Source organism: Schistocerca gregaria, chromosome X (genome assembly GCF_023897955.1).
Source record: "Schistocerca gregaria isolate iqSchGreg1 chromosome X, iqSchGreg1.2, whole genome shotgun sequence".
Taxonomy (NCBI): domain Eukaryota; kingdom Metazoa; phylum Arthropoda; class Insecta; order Orthoptera; family Acrididae; genus Schistocerca; species Schistocerca gregaria.
In genome coordinates, this window is record NC_064931.1 from 6,457,692 (window position 1) to 6,480,114 (window position 22,423).

Sequence of the window (22,423 nt, forward strand, 5' to 3'; positions counted from 1 at the left end):
TGCGTTAATTTTGACGCCACTAGCTGTGCATGTTGTCATGCAATTTCTTTACCTCTCAGAAATGATTATGACATAAAAGTGAAGTACGTGACGAGTGTGACGTTAGGAAAACATTAGGCATCATGGAGAGATTCTGTATGGGACCACCCAACACAAACGAGTACTGTGTGACGTGCTACCCGGCAGGTATTCACCGAGGTAGCCGGCTAGCTCAGTCGGTAGAGCGTCGGACTCTTAATCCCAGGGTCGTGGGTTCGAGCCAGACGCTGGGCGGAACGGAATTTTCTTCCGCTGCAGGTGTAAATTACCGTTTTTCTGATTAACGAGATTTAATGGAAATAGCAACTTTAAACTTTGCCTACGTCTCTGTCAGTCGCAAGGAATCTGTATTTGAAGGTGAAGGTGATTTTGTAGACATGTGTGAAAGACATGTTCTGAAATGCAAGTGTTGTTGTTTGGAGAGCACATCGGTTACGTGTCAGATGTGTAGCCAAGCAGTAATTTGTCGCCATAGCTGCAAATATTAGCCGGTAATATGAAGTGTTGTCAGCTAAAGTCTGATGATGCAGACGACCGTAAGGACGAAGTACCCAAGAGTACCGCTAGGCCGCGCCTCTTTAGCTCAGTGGTAGAGCACTGGTCTAATAAACCAGCGGTCGTGAGTTCCATCCTCACAGGAGAAAGATGAATTTCGGAAATCAGTTGCGCGTCGTGGCCGTATAGCAAACAGTACCTGTGATGACGAACAATTAGCGACAGGCGTTTTTTTAAGAATTACTTTCAGATGCGATTAAGGCGAATGGCGCAGATAAAGCATTTGCCAAAGCGGTACAGCATAAGGTGGGACGAGGCAGTCTGAATTACATTTTATAGATGTATTTCTCACATATCTCAGAGCCTCTCGCGATATTCGTCGTCGTCGTCGTCGTCGCCGCCGCCGCCGCCGCTTCTGCAGAAGTAGCAAATGGCAATCGTAGCAAATGCGGCGAGGGTCGCCCTGCCTTCGATTCCGAATGCACAAAGTGTGTGGTCTTGTTTCTCAGTCTATATTTGGTCGGTCTCGTCAGAGGTTGAATGTAACGAATGGGTGGGAAAGAGCAAGGGGCAGCGGCTGTGTAGAACGAAAACACAAATCCTCAGGGGTGTGAGCGTTTCGAGATGAGTCGTATACATGTAAATGTTGGTCGTCAGTGACCGTGTGGCCTAATGGATAAGCCGTCGGACTTCGGATCTGAAGATTACAGGTTCGAATGCTGTCACGCTTGTGTTTTTCCAGTTCTGAAAAAGAAACATAACGTTTTAATGTAGCAATTGAGCAGTACGAAACCGTCTGAATGTTGCTGTTGACCATTTTTTGCTTGGAGATGCTCTTGAGCTTGAAACACACACAACAAGACCGGTGTTAACTAGCGAAATGGTCGGCAGAGTGCCGACACAGCGAGTTTTGACTATCACTTGCACATCTAAAACAACGTCGGAAAGTAACTCGTTCGGCTTTTGAGTCACATAAAGTATGTGCGTTAATTTTGACGCCACTAGCTGTGCATGTTGTCATGCAATTTCTTTACCTCTCAGAAATGATTATGACATAAAAGTGAAGTACGTGACGAGTGTGACGTTAGGAAAACATTAGGCATCATGGAGAGATTCTGTATGGGACCACCCAACACAAACGAGTACTGTGTGACGTGCTACCCGGCAGGTATTCACCGAGGTAGCCGGCTAGCTCAGTCGGTAGAGTGTCGGACTCTTAATCCCAGGGTCGTGGGTTCGAGCCAGACGCTGGGCGGAACGGAATTTTCTTCCGCTGCAGGTGTAAATTACCGTTTTTCTGATTAACGAGATTTAATGGAAATAGCAACTTTAAACTTTGCCTACGTCTCTGTCAGTCGCAAGGAATCTGTATTTGAAGGTGAAGGTGATTTTGTAGACATGTGTGAAAGACATGTTCTGAAATGCAAGTGTTGTTGTTTGGAGAGCACATCGGTTACGTGTCAGATGTGTAGCCAAGCAGTAATTTGTCGCCATAGCTGCAAATATTAGCCGGTAATATGAAGTGTTGTCAGCTAAAGTCTGATGATGCAGACGACCGTAAGGACGAAGTACCCAAGAGTACCGCTAGGCCGCGCCTCTTTAGCTCAGTGGTAGAGCACTGGTCTAATAAACCAGGTGTCGTAAGTTCCATCCTCACAGGAGAAAGATGAATTTCGGAAATCAGTTGCGCGTCGTGGCCGTATAGCAAACAGTACCTGTGATGACGAACAATTAGCGACAGGCGTTTTTTTAAGAATTACTTTCAGATGCGATTAAGGCGAATGGCGCAGATAAAGCATTTGCCAAAGCGGTACAGCATAAGGTGGGACGAGGCAGTCTGAATTACATTTTATAGATGTATTTCTCACATATCTCAGAGCCTCTCGCGATATTCGTCGTCGTCGTCGTCGTCGTCGCCGCCGCCGCCGCTTCTGCAGAAGTAGCAAATGGCAATCGTAGCAAATGCGGCGAGGGTCGCCCTGCCTTCGATTCCGAATGCACAAAGTGTGTGGTCTTGTTTCTCAGTCTATATTTGGTCGGTCTCGTCAGAGGTTGAATGTAACGAATGGGTGGGAAAGAGCAAGGGGCAGCGGCTGTGTAGAACGAAAACACAAATCCTCAGGGGTGTGAGCGTTTCGAGATGAGTCGTATACATGTAAATGTTGGTCGTCAGTGACCGTGTGGCCTAATGGATAAGCCGTCGGACTTCGGATCTGAAGATTACAGGTTCGAATGCTGTCACGCTTGTGTTTTTCCAGTTCTGAAAAAGAAACATAACGTTTTAATGTAGCAATTGAGCAGTACGAAACCGTCTGAATGTTGCTGTTGACCATTTTTTGCTTGGAGATGCTCTTGAGCTTGAAACACACACAACAAGACCGGTGTTAACTAGCGAAATGGTCGGCAGAGTGCCGACACAGCGAGTTTTGACTATCACTTGCACATCTAAAACAACGTCGGAAAGTAACTCGTTCGGCTTTTGAGTCACATAAAGTATGTGCGTTAATTTTGACGCCACTAGCTCTGCATGTTGTCATGCAATTTCTTTACCTCTCAGAAATGATTATGACATAAAAGTGAAGTACGTGACGAGTGTGACGTTAGGAAAACATTAGGCATCATGGAGAGATTCTGTATGGGACCACCCAACACAAACGAGTACTGTGTGACGTGCTACCCGGCAGGTATTCACCGAGGTAGCCGGCTAGCTCAGTCGGTAGAGCGTCGGACTCTTAATCCCAGGGTCGTGGGTTCGAGCCAGACGCTGGGCGGAACGGAATTTTCTTCCGCTGCAGGTGTAAATTACCGTTTTTCTGATTAACGAGATTTAATGGAAATAGCAACTTTAAACTTTGCCTACGTCTCTGTCAGTCGCAAGGAAGCTGTATTTGAAGGTGAAGGTGATTTTGTAGACATGTGTGAAAGACATGTTCTGAAATGCAAGTGTTGTTGTTTGGAGAGCACATCGGTTACGTGTCAGATGTGTAGCCAAGCAGTAATTTGTCGCCATAGCTGCAAATATTAGCCGGTAATATGAAGTGTTGTCAGCTAAAGTCTGATGATGCAGACGACCGTAAGGACGAAGTACCCAAGAGTACCGCTAGGCCGCGCCTCTTTAGCTCAGTGGTAGAGCACTGGTCTAATAAACCAGGTGTCGTAAGTTCCATCCTCACAGGAGAAAGATGAATTTTGGAAATCAGTTGCGCGTCGTGGCCGTATAGCAAACAGTACCTGTGATGACGAACAATTAGCGACAGGCGTTTTTTTAAGAATTACTTTCAGATGCGATTAAGGCGAATGGCGCAGATAAAGCATTTGCCAAAGCGGTACAGCATAAGGTGGGACGAGGCAGTCTGAATTACATTTTATAGATGTATTTCTCACATATCTCAGAGCCTCTCGCGATATTCGTCGTCGTCGTCGTCGTCGTCGCCGCCGCCGCCGCTTCTGCAGAAGTAGCAAATGGCAATCGTAGCAAATGCGGCGAGGGTCGCCCTGCCTTCGATTCCGAATGCACAAAGTGTGTGGTCTTGTTTCTCAGTCTATATTTGGTCGGTCTCGTCAGAGGTTGAATGTAACGAATGGGTGGGAAAGAGCAAGGGGCAGCGGCTGTGTAGAACGAAAACACAAATCCTCAGGGGTGTGAGCGTTTCGAGATGAGTCGTATACATGTAAATGTTGGTCGTCAGTGACCGTGTGGCCTAATGGATAAGGCGTCGGACTTCGTATCTGAAGATCACAGGTTCGAATGCTGTCACGCTTGTGTTTTTCCAGTTCTGAAAAAGAAACATAACGTTTTAATGTAGCAATTGAGCAGTACGAAACCGTCTGAATGTTGCTGTTGACCATTTTTTGCTTGGAGATGCTCTTGAGCTTGAAACACACACAACAAGACCGGTGTTAACTAGCGAAATGGTCGGCAGAGTGCCGACACAGCGAGTTTTGACTATCACTTGCACATCTAAAACAACGTCGGAAAGTAACTCGTTCGGCTTTTGAGTCACATAAAGTATGTGCGTTAATTTTGACGCCACTAGCTCTGCATGTTGTCATGCAATTTCTTTACCTCTCAGAAATGATTATGACATAAAAGTGAAGTACGTGACGAGTGTGACGTTAGGAAAACATTAGGCATCATGGAGAGATTCTGTATGGGACCACCCAACACAAACGAGTACTGTGTGACGTGCTACCCGGCAGGTATTCACCGAGGTAGCCGGCTAGCTCAGTCGGTAGAGCGTCGGACTCTTAATCCCAGGGTCGTGGGTTCGAGCCAGACGCTGGGCGGAACGGAATTTTCTTCCGCTGCAGGTGTAAATTACCGTTTTTCTGATTAACGAGATTTAATGGAAATAGCAACTTTAAACTTTGCCTACGTCTCTGTCAGTCGCAAGGAATCTGTATTTGAAGGTGAAGGTGATTTTGTAGACATGTGTGAAAGACATGTTCTGAAATGCAAGTGTTGTTGTTTGGAGAGCACATCGGTTACGTGTCAGATGTGTAGCCAAGCAGTAATTTGTCGCCATAGCTGCAAATATTAGCCGGTAATATGAAGTGTTGTCAGCTAAAGTCTGATGATGCAGACGACCGTAAGGACGAAGTACCCAAGAGTACCGCTAGGCCGCGCCTCTTTAGCTCAGTGGTAGAGCACTGGTCTAATAAACCAGCGGTCGTAAGTTCCATCCTCACAGGAGAAAGATGAATTTCGGAAATCAGTTGCGCGTCGTGGCCGTATAGCAAACAGTACCTGTGATGACGAACAATTAGCGACAGGCGTTTTTTTAAGAATTACTTTCAGATGCGATTAAGGCGAATGGCGCAGATAAAGCATTTGCCAAAGCGGTACAGCATAAGGTGGGACGAGGCAGTCTGAATTACATTTTATAGATGTATTTCTCACATATCTCAGAGCCTCTCGCGATATTCGTCGTCGTCGTCGTCGTCGTCGTCGTCGTCGTCGTCGTCGCCGCCGCCGCCGCTTCTGCAGAAGTAGCAAATGGCAATCGTAGCAAATGCGGCGAGGGTCGCCCTGCCTTCGATTCCGAATGCACAAAGTGTGTGGTCTTGTTTCTCAGTCTATATTTGGTCGGTCACGTCAGAGGTTGAATGTAACGAATGGGTGGGAAAGAGCAAGGGGCAGCGGCTGTGTAGAACGAAAACACAAATCCTCAGGGGTGTGAGCGTTTCGAGATGAGTCGTATACATGTAAATGTTGGTCGTCAGTGACCGTGTGGCCTAATGGATAAGGCGTCGGACTTCGGATCTGAAGATTACAGGTTCGAATGCTGTCACGCTTGTGTTTTTCCAGTTCTGAAAAAGAAACATAACGTTTTAATGTAGCAATTGAGCAGTACGAAACCGTCTGAATGTTGCTGTTGACCATTTTTTGCTTGGAGATGCTCTTGAGCTTGAAACACACACAACAAGACCGGTGTTAACTAGCGAAATGGTCGGCAGAGTGCCGACACAGCGAGTTTTGACTATCACTTGCACATCTAAAACAACGTCGGAAAGTAACTCGTTCGGCTTTTGAGTCACATAAAGTATGTGCGTTAATTTTGACGCCACTAGCTGTGCATGTTGTCATGCAATTTCTTTACCTCTCAGAAATGATTATGACATAAAAGTGAAGTACGTGACGAGTGTGACGTTAGGAAAACATTAGGCATCATGGAGAGATTCTGTATGGGACCACCCAACACAAACGAGTACTGTGTGACGTGCTACCCGGCAGGTATTCACCGAGGTAGCCGGCTAGCTCAGTCGGTAGAGCGTCGGACTCTTAATCCCAGGGTCGTGGGTTCGAGCCAGACGCTGGGCGGAACGGAATTTTCTTCCGCTGCAGGTGTAAATTACCGTTTTTCTGATTAACGAGATTTAATGGAAATAGCAACTTTAAACTTTGCCTACGTCTCTGTCAGTCGCAAGGAATCTGTATTTGAAGGTGAAGGTGATTTTGTAGACATGTGTGAAAGACATGTTCTGAAATGCAAGTGTTGTTGTTTGGAGAGCACATCGGTTACGTGTCAGATGTGTAGCCAAGCAGTAATTTGTCGCCATAGCTGCAAATATTAGCCGGTAATATGAAGTGTTGTCAGCTAAAGTCTGATGATGCAGACGACCGTAAGGACGAAGTACCCAAGAGTACCGCTAGGCCGCGCCTCTTTAGCTCAGTGGTAGAGCACTGGTCTAATAAACCAGCGGTCGTGAGTTCCATCCTCACAGGAGAAAGATGAATTTCGGAAATCAGTTGCGCGTCGTGGCCGTATAGCAAACAGTACCTGTGATGACGAACAATTAGCGACAGGCGTTTTTTTAAGAATTACTTTCAGATGCGATTAAGGCGAATGGCGCAGATAAAGCATTTGCCAAAGCGGTACAGCATAAGGTGGGACGAGGCAGTCTGAATTACATTTTATAGATGTATTTCTCACATATCTCAGAGCCTCTCGCGATATTCGTCGTCGTCGTCGTCGTCGTCGCCGCCGCCGCCGCTTCTGCAGAAGTAGCAAATGGCAATCGTAGCAAATGCGGCGAGGGTCGCCCTGCCTTCGATTCCGAATGCACAAAGTGTGTGGTCTTGTTTCTCAGTCTATATTTGGTCGGTCTCGTCAGAGGTTGAATGTAACGAATGGGTGGGAAAGAGCAAGGGGCAGCGGCTGTGTAGAACGAAAACACAAATCCTCAGGGGTGTGAGCGTTTCGAGATGAGTCGTATACATGTAAATGTTGGTCGTCAGTGACCGTGTGGCCTAATGGATAAGCCGTCGGACTTCGGATCTGAAGATTACAGGTTCGAATGCTGTCACGCTTGTGTTTTTCCAGTTCTGAAAAAGAAACATAACGTTTTAATGTAGCAATTGAGCAGTACGAAACCGTCTGAATGTTGCTGTTGACCATTTTTTGCTTGGAGATGCTCTTGAGCTTGAAACACACACAACAAGACCGGTGTTAACTAGCGAAATGGTCGGCAGAGTGCCGACACAGCGAGTTTTGACTATCACTTGCACATCTAAAACAACGTCGGAAAGTAACTCGTTCGGCTTTTGAGTCACATAAAGTATGTGCGTTAATTTTGACGCCACTAGCTGTGCATGTTGTCATGCAATTTCTTTACCTCTCAGAAATGATTATGACATAAAAGTGAAGTACGTGACGAGTGTGACGTTAGGAAAACATTAGGCATCATGGAGAGATTCTGTATGGGACCACCCAACACAAACGAGTACTGTGTGACGTGCTACCCGGCAGGTATTCACCGAGGTAGCCGGCTAGCTCAGTCGGTAGAGTGTCGGACTCTTAATCCCAGGGTCGTGGGTTCGAGCCAGACGCTGGGCGGAACGGAATTTTCTTCCGCTGCAGGTGTAAATTACCGTTTTTCTGATTAACGAGATTTAATGGAAATAGCAACTTTAAACTTTGCCTACGTCTCTGTCAGTCGCAAGGAATCTGTATTTGAAGGTGAAGGTGATTTTGTAGACATGTGTGAAAGACATGTTCTGAAATGCAAGTGTTGTTGTTTGGAGAGCACATCGGTTACGTGTCAGATGTGTAGCCAAGCAGTAATTTGTCGCCATAGCTGCAAATATTAGCCGGTAATATGAAGTGTTGTCAGCTAAAGTCTGATGATGCAGACGACCGTAAGGACGAAGTACCCAAGAGAAACCGCTAGGCCGCGCCTCTTTAGCTCAGTGGTAGAGCACTGGTCTAATAAACCAGGTGTCGTAAGTTCCATCCTCACAGGAGAAAGATGAATTTTGGAAATCAGTTGCGCGTCGTGGCCGTATAGCAAACAGTACCTGTGATGACGAACAATTAGCGACAGGCGTTTTTTTAAGAATTACTTTCAGATGCGATTAAGGCGAATGGCGCAGATAAAGCATTTGCCAAAGCGGTACAGCATAAGGTGGGACGAGGCAGTCTGAATTACATTTTATAGATGTATTTCTCACATATCTCAGAGCCTCTCGCGATATTCGTCGTCGTCGTCGTCGTCGTCGCCGCCGCCGCCGCTTCTGCAGAAGTAGCAAATGGCAATCGTAGCAAATGCGGCGAGGGTCGCCCTGCCTTCGATTCCGAATGCACAAAGTGTGTGGTCTTGTTTCTCAGTCTATATTTGGTCGGTCTCGTCAGAGGTTGAATGTAACGAATGGGTGGGAAAGAGCAAGGGGCAGCGGCTGTGTAGAACGAAAACACAAATCCTCAGGGGTGTGAGCGTTTCGAGATGAGTCGTATACATGTAAATGTTGGTCGTCAGTGACCGTGTGGCCTAATGGATAAGGCGTCGGACTTCGGATCTGAAGATTACAGGTTCGAATGCTGTCACGCTTGTGTTTTTCCAGTTCTGAAAAAGAAACATAACGTTTTAATGTAGCAATTGAGCAGTACGAAACCGTCTGAATGTTGCTGTTGACCATTTTTTGCTTGGAGATGCTCTTGAGCTTGAAACACACACAACAAGACCGGTGTTAACTAGCGAAATGGTCGGCAGAGTGCCGACACAGCGAGTTTTGACTATCACTTGCACATCTAAAACAACGTCGGAAAGTAACTCGTTCGGCTTTTGAGTCACATAAAGTATGTGCGTTAATTTTGACGCCACTAGCTCTGCATGTTGTCATGCAATTTCTTTACCTCTCAGAAATGATTATGACATAAAAGTGAAGTACGTGACGAGTGTGACGTTAGGAAAACATTAGGCATCATGGAGAGATTCTGTATGGGACCACCCAACACAAACGAGTACTGTGTGACGTGCTACCCGGCAGGTATTCACCGAGGTAGCCGGCTAGCTCAGTCGGTAGAGCGTCGGACTCTTAATCCCAGGGTCGTGGGTTCGAGCCAGACGCTGGGCGGAACGGAATTTTCTTCCGCTGCAGGTGTAAATTACCGTTTTTCTGATTAACGAGATTTAATGGAAATAGCAACTTTAAACTTTGCCTACGTCTCTGTCAGTCGCAAGGAATCTGTATTTGAAGGTGAAGGTGATTTTGTAGACATGTGTGAAAGACATGTTCTGAAATGCAAGTGTTGTTGTTTGGAGAGCACATCGGTTACGTGTCAGATGTGTAGCCAAGCAGTAATTTGTCGCCATAGCTGCAAATATTAGCCGGTAATATGAAGTGTTGTCAGCTAAAGTCTGATGATGCAGACGACCGTAAGGACGAAGTACCCAAGAGTACCGCTAGGCCGCGCCTCTTTAGCTCAGTGGTAGAGCACTGGTCTAATAAACCAGGTGTCGTAAGTTCCATCCTCACAGGAGAAAGATGAATTTCGGAAATCAGTTGCGCGTCGTGGCCGTATAGCAAACAGTACCTGTGATGACGAACAATTAGCGACAGGCGTTTTTTTAAGAATTACTTTCAGATGCGATTAAGGCGAATGGCGCAGATAAAGCATTTGCCAAAGCGGTACAGCATAAGGTGGGACGAGGCAGTCTGAATTACATTTTATAGATGTATTTCTCACATATCTCAGAGCCTCTCGCGATATTCGTCGTCGTCGTCGTCGTCGTCGCCGCCGCCGCCGCTTCTGCAGAAGTAGCAAATGGCAATCGTAGCAAATGCGGCGAGGGTCGCCCTGCCTTCGATTCCGAATGCACAAAGTGTGTGGTCTTGTTTCACAGTCTATATTTGGTCGGTCTCGTCAGAGGTTGAATGTAACGAATGGGTGGGAAAGAGCAAGGGGCAGCGGCTGTGTAGAACGAAAACACAAATCCTCAGGGGTGTGATCGTTTCGAGATGAGTCGTATACATGTAAATGTTGGTCGTCAGTGACCGTGTGGCCTAATGGATAAGGCGTCGGGCTTCGGATCTGAAGATTACAGGTTCGAATGCTGTCACGCTTGTGTTTTTCCAGTTCTGAAAAAGAAACATAACGTTTTAATGTAGCAATTGAGCAGTACGAAACCGTCTGAATGTTGCTGTTGACCATTTTTTGCTTGGAGATGCTCTTGAGCTTGAAACACACACAACAAGACCGGTGTTAACTAGCGAAATGGTCGGCAGAGTGCCGACACAGCGAGTTTTGACTATCACTTGCACATCTAAAACAACGTCGGAAAGTAACTCGTTCGGCTTTTGAGTCACATAAAGTATGTGCGTTAATTTTGACGCCACTAGCTGTGCATGTTGTCATGCAATTTCTTTACCTCTCAGAAATGATTATGACATAAAAGTGAAGTACGTGACGAGTGTGACGTTAGGAAAACATTAGGCATCATGGAGAGATTCTGTATGGGACCACCCAACACAAACGAGTACTGTGTTACGTGCTACCCGGCAGGTATTCACCGAGGTAGCCGGCTAGCTCAGTCGGTAGAGCGTCGGACTCTTAATCCCAGGTTCGTGGGTTCGAGCCAGACGCTGGGCGGAACGGAATTTTCTTCCGCTGCAGGTGTAAATTACCGTTTTTCTGATTAACGAGATTGAATGGAAATAGCAACTTTAAACTTTGCCTACGTCTCTGTCAGTCGCAAGGAATCTGTATTTGAAGGTGAAGGTGATTTTGTAGACATGTGTGAAAGACATGTTCTGAAATGCAAGTGTTGTTGTTTGGAGAGCACATCGGTTACGTGTCAGATGTGTAGCCAAGCAGTAATTTGTCGCCATAGCTGCAAATATTAGCCGGTAATATGAAGTGTTGTCAGCTAAAGTCTGATGATGCAGACGACCGTAAGGACGAAGTACCCAAGAGTACCGCTAGGCCGCGCCTCTTTAGCTCAGTGGTAGAGCACTGGTCTAATAAACCAGCGGTCGTAAGTTCCATCCTCACAGGAGAAAGATGAATTTCGGAAATCAGTTGCGCGTCGTGGCCGTATAGCAAACAGTACCTGTGATGACGAACAATTAGCGACAGGCGTTTTTTTAAGAATTACTTTCAGATGCGATTAAGGCGAATGGCGCAGATAAAGCATTTGCCAAAGCGGTACAGCATAAGGTGGGACGAGGCAGTCTGAATTACATTTTATAGATGTATTTCTCACATATCTCAGAGCCTCTCGCGATATTCGTCGTCGTCGTCGTCGTCGTCGCCGCCGCCGCCGCTTCTGCAGAAGTAGCAAATGGCAATCGTAGCAAATGCGGCGAGGGTCGCCCTGCCTTCGATTCCGAATGCACAAAGTGTGTGGTCTTGTTTCTCAGTCTATATTTGGTCGGTCTCGTCAGAGGTTGAATGTAACGAATGGGTGGGAAAGAGCAAGGGGCAGCGGCTGTGTAGAACGAAAACACAAATCCTCAGGGGTGTGAGCGTTTCGAGATGAGTCGTATACATGAAAATGTTGGTCGTCAGTGACCGTGTGGCCTAATGGATAAGGCGTCGGACTTCGGATCTGAAGATTACAGGTTCGAATGCTGTCACGCTTGTGTTTTTCCAGTTCTGAAAAAGAAACATAACGTTTTAATGTAGCAATTGAGCAGTACGAAACCGTCTGAATGTTGCTGTTGACCATTTTTTGCTTGGAGATGCTCTTGAGCTTGAAACACACACAACAAGACCGGTGTTAACTAGCGAAATGGTCGGCAGAGTGCCGACACAGCGAGTTTTGACTATTACTTGCACATCTAAAACAACGTCGGAAAGTAACTCGTTCGGCTTTTGAGTCACATAAAGTATGTGCGTTAATTTTGACGCCACTAGCTCTGCATGTTGTCATGCAATTTCTTTACCTCTCAGAAATGATTATGACATAAAAGTGAAGTACGTGACGAGTGTGACGTTAGGAAAACATTAGGCAGCATGGAGAGATTCTGTATGGGACCACCCAACACAAACGAGTACTGTGTGACGTGCTACCCGGCAGTTATTCACCGAGGTAGCCGGCTAGCTCAGTCGGTAGAGCGTCAGACTCTTAATCCCAGGGTCGTGGGTTCGAGCCAGACGCTGGGCGGAACGGAATTTTGTTCCGCTGCAAGTGTAAATTACCGTTTTTCTGATTAACGAGATTTAATGGAAATAGCAACTTTAAACTTTGCCTACGTCTCTGTCAGTCGCAAGGAAGCTGTATTTGAAGGTGAAGGTGATTTTGTAGACATGTGTGAAAGACATGTTCTGAAATGCAAGTGTTGTTGTTTGGAGAGCACATCGGTTACGTGTCAGATGTGTAGTCAAGCAGTAATTTGTCGCCATAGCTGCAAATATTAGCCGGTAATATGAAGTGTTGTCAGCTAAAGTCTGATGATGCAGACGACCGTAAGGACGAAGTACCCAAGAGTACCGCTAGGCCGCGCCTCTTTAGCTCAGTGGTAGAGCACTGGTCTAATAAACCAGCGGTCGTAAGTTCCATCCTCAGAGGAGAAAGATGAATTTTGGAAATCAGTTGCGCGTCGTGGCCGTATAGCAAACAGTACCTGTGATGACGAACAATTAGCGACAGGCGTTTTTTTAAGAATCACTCTCAGATGCGATTAAGGCGAATGGCGCAGATAAAGCATTTGCCAAAGCGGTACAGCATAAGGTGGGACGAGGCAGTCTGAATTACATTTTATAGATGTATTTCTCACATATCTCAGAGCCTCTCGCGATATTCGTCGTCGTCGTCGTCGTCGTCGTCGTCGCCGCCGCCGCCGCTTCTGCAGAAGTAGCAAATGGCAATCGTAGCAAATGCGGCGAGGGACGCCCTGCCTTCGATTCCGAATGCACAAAGTGTGTGGTCTTGTTTCACAGTCTATATTTGGTCGGTCTCGTCAGAGGTTGAATGTAACGAATGGGTGGGAAAGAGCAAGGGGCAGCGGCTGTGTAGAACGAAAACACAAATCCTCAGGGGTGTGAGCATTTCGAGATGAGTCGTATACATGTAAATGTTGGTCGTCAGTGACCGTGTGGCCTAATGGATAAAGCGTCGGACTTCGGATCTGAAGATTACAGGTTCGAATGCTGTCACGCTTGTGTTTTTCCAGTTCTGAAAAAGAAACATAACGTTTTAATGTAGCAATTGAGCAGTACGAAACCGTCTGAATGTTGCTGTTGACCATTTTTTGCTTGGAGATGCTCTTGAGCTTGAAACACACACAACAAGACCGGTGTTAACTAGCGAAATGGTCGGCAGAGTGCCGACACAGCGAGTTTTGACTATCACTTGCACATCTAAAACAACGTCGGAAAGTAACTCGTTCGGCTTTTGAGTCACATAAAGTATGTGCGTTAATTTTGACGCGACTAGCTGTGCATGTTGTCATGCAATTTCTTTACCTCTCAGAAATGATTATGACATAAAAGTGAAGTACGTGACGAGTGTGACGTTAGGAAAACATTAGGCATCATGGAGAGATTCTGTATGGGACCACCCAACACAAACGAGTACTGTGTGACGTGCTACCCGGCAGGTATTCACCGAGGTAGCCGGCTAGCTCAGTCGGTAGAGCGTATCCCAGGGTCGTGGGTTCGAGCCAGACGCTGGGCGGAACGGAATTTTCTTCCGCTGCAGGTGTAAATTACCGTTTTTCTGATTAACGAGATTTAATGGAAATAGCAACTTTAAACTTTGCCTACGTCTCTGTCAGTCGCAAGGAATCTGTATTTGAAGGTGAAGGTGATTTTGTAGACATGTGTGAAAGACATGTTCTGAAATGCAAGTGTTGTTGTTTGGAGAGCACATCGGTTACGTGTCAGATGTGTAGTCAAGCAGTAATTTGTCGCCATAGCTGCAAATATTAGCCGGTAATATGAAGTGTTGTCAGCTAAAGTCTGATGATGCAGACGACCGTAAGGACGAAGTACCCAAGAGTACCGCTAGGCCGCGCCTCTTTAGCTCAGTGGTAGAGCACTGGTCTAATAAACCAGCGGTCGTAAGTTCCATCCTCACAGGTGAAAGATGAATTTTGGAAATCAGTTGCGCGTCGTGGCCGTATAGCAAACAGTACCTGTGATGACGAACAATTAGCGACAGGCGTTTTTTTAAGAATCACTCTCAGATGCGATTAAGGCGAATGGCGCAGATAAAGCATTTGCCAAAGCGGTACAGCATAAGGTGGGACGAGGCAGTCTGAATTACATTTTATAGATGTATTTCTCACATATCTCAGAGCCTCTCGCGATATTCGTCGTCGTCGTCGTCGTCGTCGCCGCCGCCGCCGCTTCTGCAGAAGTAGCAAATGGCAATCGTAGCAAATGCGGCGAGGGACGCCCTGCCTTCGATTCCGAATGCACAAAGTGTGTGGTCTTGTTTCACAGTCTATATTTGGTCGGTCTCGTCAGAGGTTGAATGTAACGAATGGGTGGGAAAGAGCAAGGGGCAGCGGCTGTGTAGAACGAAAACACAAATCCTCAGGGGTGTGAGCGTTTCGAGATGAGTCGTATACATGTAAATGTTGGTCGTCAGTGACCGTGTGGCCTAATGGATAAGGCGTCGGACTTCGGATCTGAAGATTACAGGTTCGAATGCTGTCGCGCTTGTGTTTTTCCAGTTCTGAAAAAGAAACATAACGTTTTAATGTAGCAATTGAGCAGTACGAAACCGTCTGAATGTTGCTGTTGACCATTTTTTGCTTGGAGATGCTCTTGAGCTTGAAACACACACAACAAGACCGGTGTTAACTAGCGAAATGGTCGGCAGAGTGCCGACACAGCGAGTTTTGACTATCACTTGCACATCTAAAACAACGTCGGAAAGTAACTCGTTCGGCTTTTGAGTCACATAAAGTATGTGCGTTAATTTTGACGCCACTAGCTCTGCATGTTGTCATGCAATTTCTTTACCTCTCAGAAATGATTATGACATAAAAGTGAAGTACGTGACGAGTGTGACGTTAGGAAAACATTAGGCATCATGGAGAGATTCTGTATGGGACCACCCAACCCAAACGAGTACTGTGTGACGTGCTACCCGGCAGTTATTCACCGAGGTAGCCGGCTAGCTCAGTCGGTAGAGCGTCAGACTCTTAATCCCAGGGTCGTGGGTTCGAGCCAGACGCTGGGCGGAACGGAATTTTGTTCCGCTGCAAGTGTAAATTACCGTTTTTCTGATTAACGAGATTTAATGGAAATAGCAACTTTAAACTTTGCCTACGTCTCTGTCAGTCGCAAGGAAGCTGTATGTGAAGGTGAAGGTGATTTTGTAGACATGTGTGAAAGACATGTTCTGAAATGCAAGTGTTGTTGTTTGGAGAGCACATCGGTTACGTGTCAGATGTGTAGTCAAGCAGTAATTTGTCGCCATAGCTGCAAATATTAGCTGGTAATATGAAGTGTTGTCAGCTAAAGTCTGATGATGCAGACGACCGTAAGGACGAAGTACACAAGAGTACCGCTAGGCCGCGCCTCTTTAGCTCAGTGGTAGAGCACTGGTCTAATAAACCAGCGGTCGTAAGTTCCATCCTCACAGGAGAAAGATGAATTTTGGAAATCAGTTGCGCGTCGTGGCCGTATAGCAAACAGTACCTGTGATGACGAACAATTAGCGACAGGCGTTTTTTTAAGAATCACTCTCAGATGCGATTAAGGCGAATGGCGCAGATAAAGCATTTGCCAAAGCGGTACAGCATAAGGTGGGACGAGGTAGTCTGAATTACATTTTATAGATGTATTTCTCACATATCTCAGAGCCTCTCGCGATATTCGTCGTCGTCGTCGTCGTCGTCGTCGTCGTCGTCGTCGTCGTCGTCGCCGCCGCCGCTTCTGCAGAAGTAGCAAATGGCAATCGTAGCAAATGCGGCGAGGGACGCCCTGCCTTCGATTCCGAATGCACAAAGTGTGTGGTCTTGTTTCACAGTCTATATTTGGTCGGTCTCGTCAGAGGTTGAATGTAACGAATGGGTGGGAAAGAGCAAGGGGCAGCGGCTGTGTAGAACGAAAACACAAATCCTCAGGGGTGTGAGCGTTTCGAGATGAGTCGTATACATGTAAATGTTGGTCGTCAGTGACCGTGTGGCCTAATGGATAAGGCGTCGGACTTCGGATCTGAAGATTACAGGTTCGAATGCTGTCACGCTTGTGTTTTTCCAGTTCTGAAAAAGAAACATAACGTTTTAATGTAGCAATTGAGCAGTACGAAACCGTCTGAATGTTGCTGTTGACCATTTTTTGCTTGGAGATGCTCTTGAGCTTGAAACACACACAACAAGACCGGTGTTAACTAGCGAAATGGTCGGCAGAGTGCCGACACAGCGAGTTTTGACTATCACTTGCACATCTAAAACAACGTCGGAAAGTAACTCGTTCGGCTTTTGAGTCACATAAAGTATGTGCGTTAATTTTGACGCCACTAGCTCTGCATGTTGTCATGCAATTTCTTTACCTCTCAGAAATGATTATGACATAAAAGTGAAGTACGTGACGAGTGTGACGTTAGGAAAACATTAGGCATCATGGAGAGATTCTGTATGGGACCACCCAACCCAAACGAGTACTGTGTGACGTGCTACCCGGCAGTTATTCACCGAGGTAGCCGGCTAGCTCAGTCGGTAGAGCGTCAGACTCTTAATCCCAGGGTCGTGGGTTCGAGCCAGACGCTGGGCGGAACGGAATTTTGTTCCGCTGCAAGTGTAAATTACCGTTTTTCTGATTAACGAGATTTAATGGAAATAGCAACTTTAAACTTTGCCTACGTCTCTGTCAGTCGCAAGGAAGCTGTATGTGAAGGTGAAGGTGATTTTGTAGACATGTGTGAAAGACATGTTCTGAAATGCAAGTGTTGTTGTTTGGAGAGCACATCGGTTACGTGTCAGATGTGTAGTCAAGCAGTAATTTGTCGCCATAGCTGCAAATATTAGCTGGTAATATGAAGTGTTGTCAGCTAAAGTCTGATGATGCAGACGACCGTAAGGACGAAGTACACAAGAGTACCGCTAGGCCGCGCCTCTTTAGCTCAGTGGTAGAGCACTGGTCTAATAAACCAGCGGTCGTAAGTTCCATCCTCACAGGAGAAAGATGAATTTTGGAAATCAGTTGCGCGTCGTGGCCGTATAGCAAACAGTACCTGTGATGACGAACAATTAGCGACAGGCGTTTTTTTAAGAATCACTCTCAGATGCGATTAAGGCGAATGGCGCAGATAAAGCATTTGCCAAAGCGGTACAGCATAAGGTGGGACGAGGTAGTCTGAATTACATTTTATAGATGTATTTCTCACATATCTCAGAGCCTCTCGCGATATTCGTCGTCGTCGTCGTCGTCGTCGTCGTCGTCGTCGTCGTCGTCGCCGCCGCCGCTTCTGCAGAAGTAGCAAATGGCAATCGTAGCAAATGCGGCGAGGGACGCCCTGCCTTCGATTCCGAATGCACAAAGTGTGTGGTCTTGTTTCACAGTCTATATTTGGTCGGTCTCGTCAGAGGTTGAATGTAACGAATGGGTGGGAAAGAGCAAGGGGCAGCGGCTGTGTAGAACGAAAACACAAATCCTCAGGGGTGTGAGCGTTTCGAGATGAGTCGTATACATGTAAATGTTGGTCGTCAGTGACCGTGTGGCCTAATGGATAAGGCGTCGGACTTCGGATCTGAAGATTACAGGTTCGAATGCTGTCACGCTTGTGTTTTTCCAGTTCTGAAAAAGAAACATAACGTTTTAATGTAGCAATTGAGCAGTACGAAACCGTCTGAATGTTGCTGTTGACCATTTTTTGCTTGGAGATGCTCTTGAGCTTGAAACACACACAACAAGACCGGTGTTAACTAGCGAAATGGTCGGCAGAGTGCCGACACAGCGAGTTTTGACTATCACTTGCACATCTAAAACAACGTCGGAAAGTAACTCGTTCGGCTTTTGAGTCACATAAAGTATGTGCGTTAATTTTGACGCCACTAGCTCTGCATGTTGTCATGCAATTTCTTTACCTCTCAGAAATGATTATGACATAAAAGTGAAGTACGTGACGAGTGTGACGTTAGGAAAACATTAGGCATCATGGAGAGATTCTGTATGGGACCACCCAACACAAACGAGTACTGTGTGACGTGCTACCCGGCAGTTATTCACCGAGGTAGCCGGCTAGCTCAGTCGGTAGAGCGTCAGACTCTTAATCCCAGGGTCGTGGGTTCGAGCCAGACGCTGGGCGGAACGGAATTTTGTTCCGCTGCAAGTGTAAATTACCGTTTTTCTGATTAACGAGATTTAATGGAAATAGCAACTTTAAACTTTGCCTACGTCTCTGTCAGTCGCAAGGAAGCTGTATGTGAAGGTGAAGGTGATTTTGTAGACATGTGTGAAAGACATGTTCTGAAATGCAAGTGTTGTTGTTTGGAGAGCACATCGGTTACGTGTCAGATGTGTAGTCAAGCAGTAATTTGTCGCCATAGCTGCAAATATTAGCTGGTAATATGAAGTGTTGTCAGCTAAAGTCTGATGATGCAGACGACCGTAAGGACGAAGTACACAAGAGTACCGCTAGGCCGCGCCTCTTTAGCTCAGTGGTAGAGCACTGGTCTAATAAACCAGCGGTCGTAAGTTCCATCCTCACAGGAGAAAGATGAATTTTGGAAATCAGTTGCGCGTCGTGGCCGTATAGCAAACAGTACCTGTGATGACGAACAATTAGCGACAGGCGTTTTTTTAAGAATCACTCTCAGATGCGATTAAGGCGAATGGCGCAGATAAAGCATTTGCCAAAGCGGTACAGCATAAGGTGGGACGAGGTAGTCTGAATTACATTTTATAGATGTATTTCTCACATATCTCAGAGCCTCTCGCGATATTCGTCGTCGTCGTCGTCGTCGTCGTCGTCGTCGTCGTCGCCGCCGCCGCTTCTGCAGAAGTAGCAAATGGCAATCGTAGCAAATGCGGCGAGGGACGCCCTGCCTTCGATTCCGAATGCACAAAGTGTGTGGTCTTGTTTCACAGTCTATATTTGGTCGGTCTCGTCAGAGGTTGAATGTAACGAATGGGTGGGAAAGAGCAAGGGGCAGCGGCTGTGTAGAACGAAAACACAAATCCTCAGGGGTGTGAGCGTTTCGAGATGAGTCGTATACATGTAAATGTTGGTCGTCAGTGACCGTGTGGCCTAATGGATAAGGCGTCGGACTTCGGATCTGAAGATTACAGGTTCGGATGCTGTCACGCTTGTGTTTTTCCAGTTCTGAAAAAGAAACATAACGTTTTAATGTAGCAATTGAGCAGTACGAAACCGTCTGAATTTTTTTTTTTTTTTTTTTTTTTTTTTTTTTTTTTTTTTTTTTTTTTTTTTTTTACTTGCTGCTTTATATTTAATGACCCACCGCCTAATTTCTTATGGTGGGTCTTATATAGCCTCTTGGCCGCTGTGGCTGGGTCCGGGGTCCGGAGTGGCTGATTGTGCTATCACCCCGGCTCCCGTCCCCACCCACACCGTTGCCCGTGTCCCGCCACGTGGAGGCGGGCTTTGTATGGTTCTTATCTTTTTTTTTTTTTTTTTTTTTTTTTTTTTTTTTTTTTTTTTTTTTGTTATTGTGCAGCATATTAAAATCTTAAAACTAATATAAAATATAAAATAAGTAGGATACAGACAGACAGACAAGTATACGAAAGAATTAAGAAAATAATAATACAAAAACTTAATAATTAATGGATGTTTGGAAGAAGTAGAGAAAAGGGAAAGGAATAGGGAAAGGAATGGTGTAGTATGGGCCCGTCACCTGGTTGTGGGCGGCGTCCAGGGTCTTGGAATGATCCTCAAGTCGCTGGACGTCGCTCACCATTCCTTCTAATGTCTGCCATTCTAGGTACTTACTTAACTATGGAAGGTTGAGGTACATTAGCCGACTAACCCTCCATGTCTAGTCTGCAAAGTTACCTTGTGATGAATAACAAATAATGCCCAGCTTTATGATCTGGCTCAGAAGTTATTGGTGGAAAGTTGTTATGGTAATGGTAATAGAGGTGAGATGGAATGTGGCTGTTTATTTCGGGCTTGCGTGGCTCCTAATAAAGACTGTTCGGTTGTTAGCACCTCCCGGCCCCGCCGACAACACGGCCTGAACGGTGGTTTTCCCCGATCTACAAGATGTATCTGTCGGGTTGGGCTCAGTCAAGAGGAACTATAATTAAGATCCTTCCATCCAGGCCGTGTGCCGCCTCTTACCAGGAGGCGTAGGTCCCTTGAGGAGGTGCCTACCTTTAAGCTTTGGCTTCGATGGTATTGGTAAAATAGTGGTTATGGTAGCGGTTGTACAGGTGCATTAAAACTGACAATTTGTGTTGAAGCAATAAGGCTTATGATACTGCATAATGCGTTAGTTAGCACCTCCCGGCCCCGCCAGCAACACAGCCTGAAAGGTGGTTTTCCCCGATCTACAATATGTATCCGTCGGGTTGGGCTCAGTCAAGAGGGACCACAATTAAGATCCTTCCATCCAGGCCGTGCGCTGCCTCTTACCAGAAGGCGTAGGTCCCTTGAAGAGGTGCCTAGCTTTAAGCTCATGTTAGACATGGAGGTACTATTAACTATATACATATTTACATTTAGGTGCAATCAGTTTTCCAGAATTTATGTGACATATGCACCATTTGTCGGTCTTTCGGGAAAAGTCTTTGAAGCCACTTTAGTTGACACTATGGGTCATACGCGCTGGACGCCTCAATATCTGTGTTGGTGCCTTGGTCTGCATCTGTGTCTTCTTCTTCTTCACTCGATGTATCAGTAATGTCTGTGATCCCCTGGGCATCCTGTTGTCTGGTTGTGCCGACTTGCCTTCTGTATGGTCTGTTGCGTAAATATTCAGCATGTTGAATCTTTGAGATTTCGTCAGTCAGTGTATTAAGTTCAGTCCACCTTTCAGGATCGCGTACTATGGCATGTAGTTCATTTTGTGTGTTCAAGTGGTCTACGTGTACTGTGTGTCTTGTGATCGTGCGTTGTCCGCAGAAAAAGACGATGTGTTCAGGGGAACCTTCTTCCCCGCATGTGCATCTATTAGTCTGCTGCAGACTCACGCGGTTCAGGTGCGTGGGATAGGGGCCGTGTCCTGTGATGAAGTGTACCATACCGCGGCTGGGATCGATATGTTTCAGTTTTAGTCTTTCCCGGATGTCAGGGAAGAAGTTGTATACTCGGCGGCCCTTATCGCTGTTGTCCCACTCGCTCTGCCAGGTATCCACTCGCCATGTTTTAAGTTGGCGTGTTGACTCAATCGGTACACCAGTGATCTGCCGAACCTGGTCTATTCTCCCCATCCTAAGCCAGTACATTGCTGCACGGTACCTGATTGTGATGTCTATTGGGAAGATTCCCATGACCACACATAGTGCATCAATTGACGTTGTGTTGAAGGCCCCAGTTAATCGAAGTAAAACACTTCTTTGTCCTCTACGTACGATGGTTCTGTTGGTTGAGACACTCAATCTGTGGGCCCATGTACTGGCAGCAAAGCATAGTACTGACTCGAAGAGAGCACAATGGTATGTTCGTGTGACTGACAGGGGTAGTCTAAATTGTTCCGAATTTAGCCTTGCCAGTTTGTGTAGTAGCTTTTCTGCTTTGTTTGTGCATATTCGCATGTGTTCGTGGAAGTTCAGACGTTCGTCAATGTATACTCCTAGGTAGCGTGTAACCGCGAGTCTTTTTATGTTTGTGTCCCCTATTTTGACTGTTGGGTTCCTGCGTAGGATGCCCTTTAACAGTGTGTATGTTGTTTTGGTTTCTGCTATCTTTAGTTTGTTCTTAGCACACCATTTGGTTATTGTATGAAGTGTTCCATTGGCTCTTTCTTCTAGCTGGGCCCGGTTATTTGCTGATACAACCACGAGTAGATCGTCAGCATAGGCGACAACTCCATCTGTCAAAGTGTGCTCCTCTAGTAACTGTAGGAGCGGTTCAATCACTATGTCCCAGAAGATGGGGCCGCAGATCGACCCTTGTGGACAGCCTTTTGTAATACGTTTGATTACTTTCTGATTGTCCATGTGCCAAACGACTGTCCTGTCTTTGCAATAGTCGATGAAGCTATTGTACAGGGATTCCGGCACCGTCTGAATGTTGCTGTTGACCA

At 46.2% G+C, this 22,423-nt stretch overlaps 2 non-coding genes across 2 annotated transcripts; both read left to right on the plus strand.

Annotated features, from left to right (window-relative positions):
- Window positions 1–611: 611 nt before the first annotated feature.
- Window positions 612–683, plus strand: Trnai-aau (transfer RNA isoleucine (anticodon AAU)). Its single transcript has one exon. It is a non-coding gene; the product is annotated as a tRNA-Ile (tRNA).
- A 6,010-nt stretch (window positions 684–6,693) lies between these two features.
- Window positions 6,694–6,765, plus strand: Trnai-aau (transfer RNA isoleucine (anticodon AAU)). The gene has a single exon. It is a non-coding gene; the product is annotated as a tRNA-Ile (tRNA).
- Window positions 6,766–22,423: the final 15,658 nt, after the last annotated feature.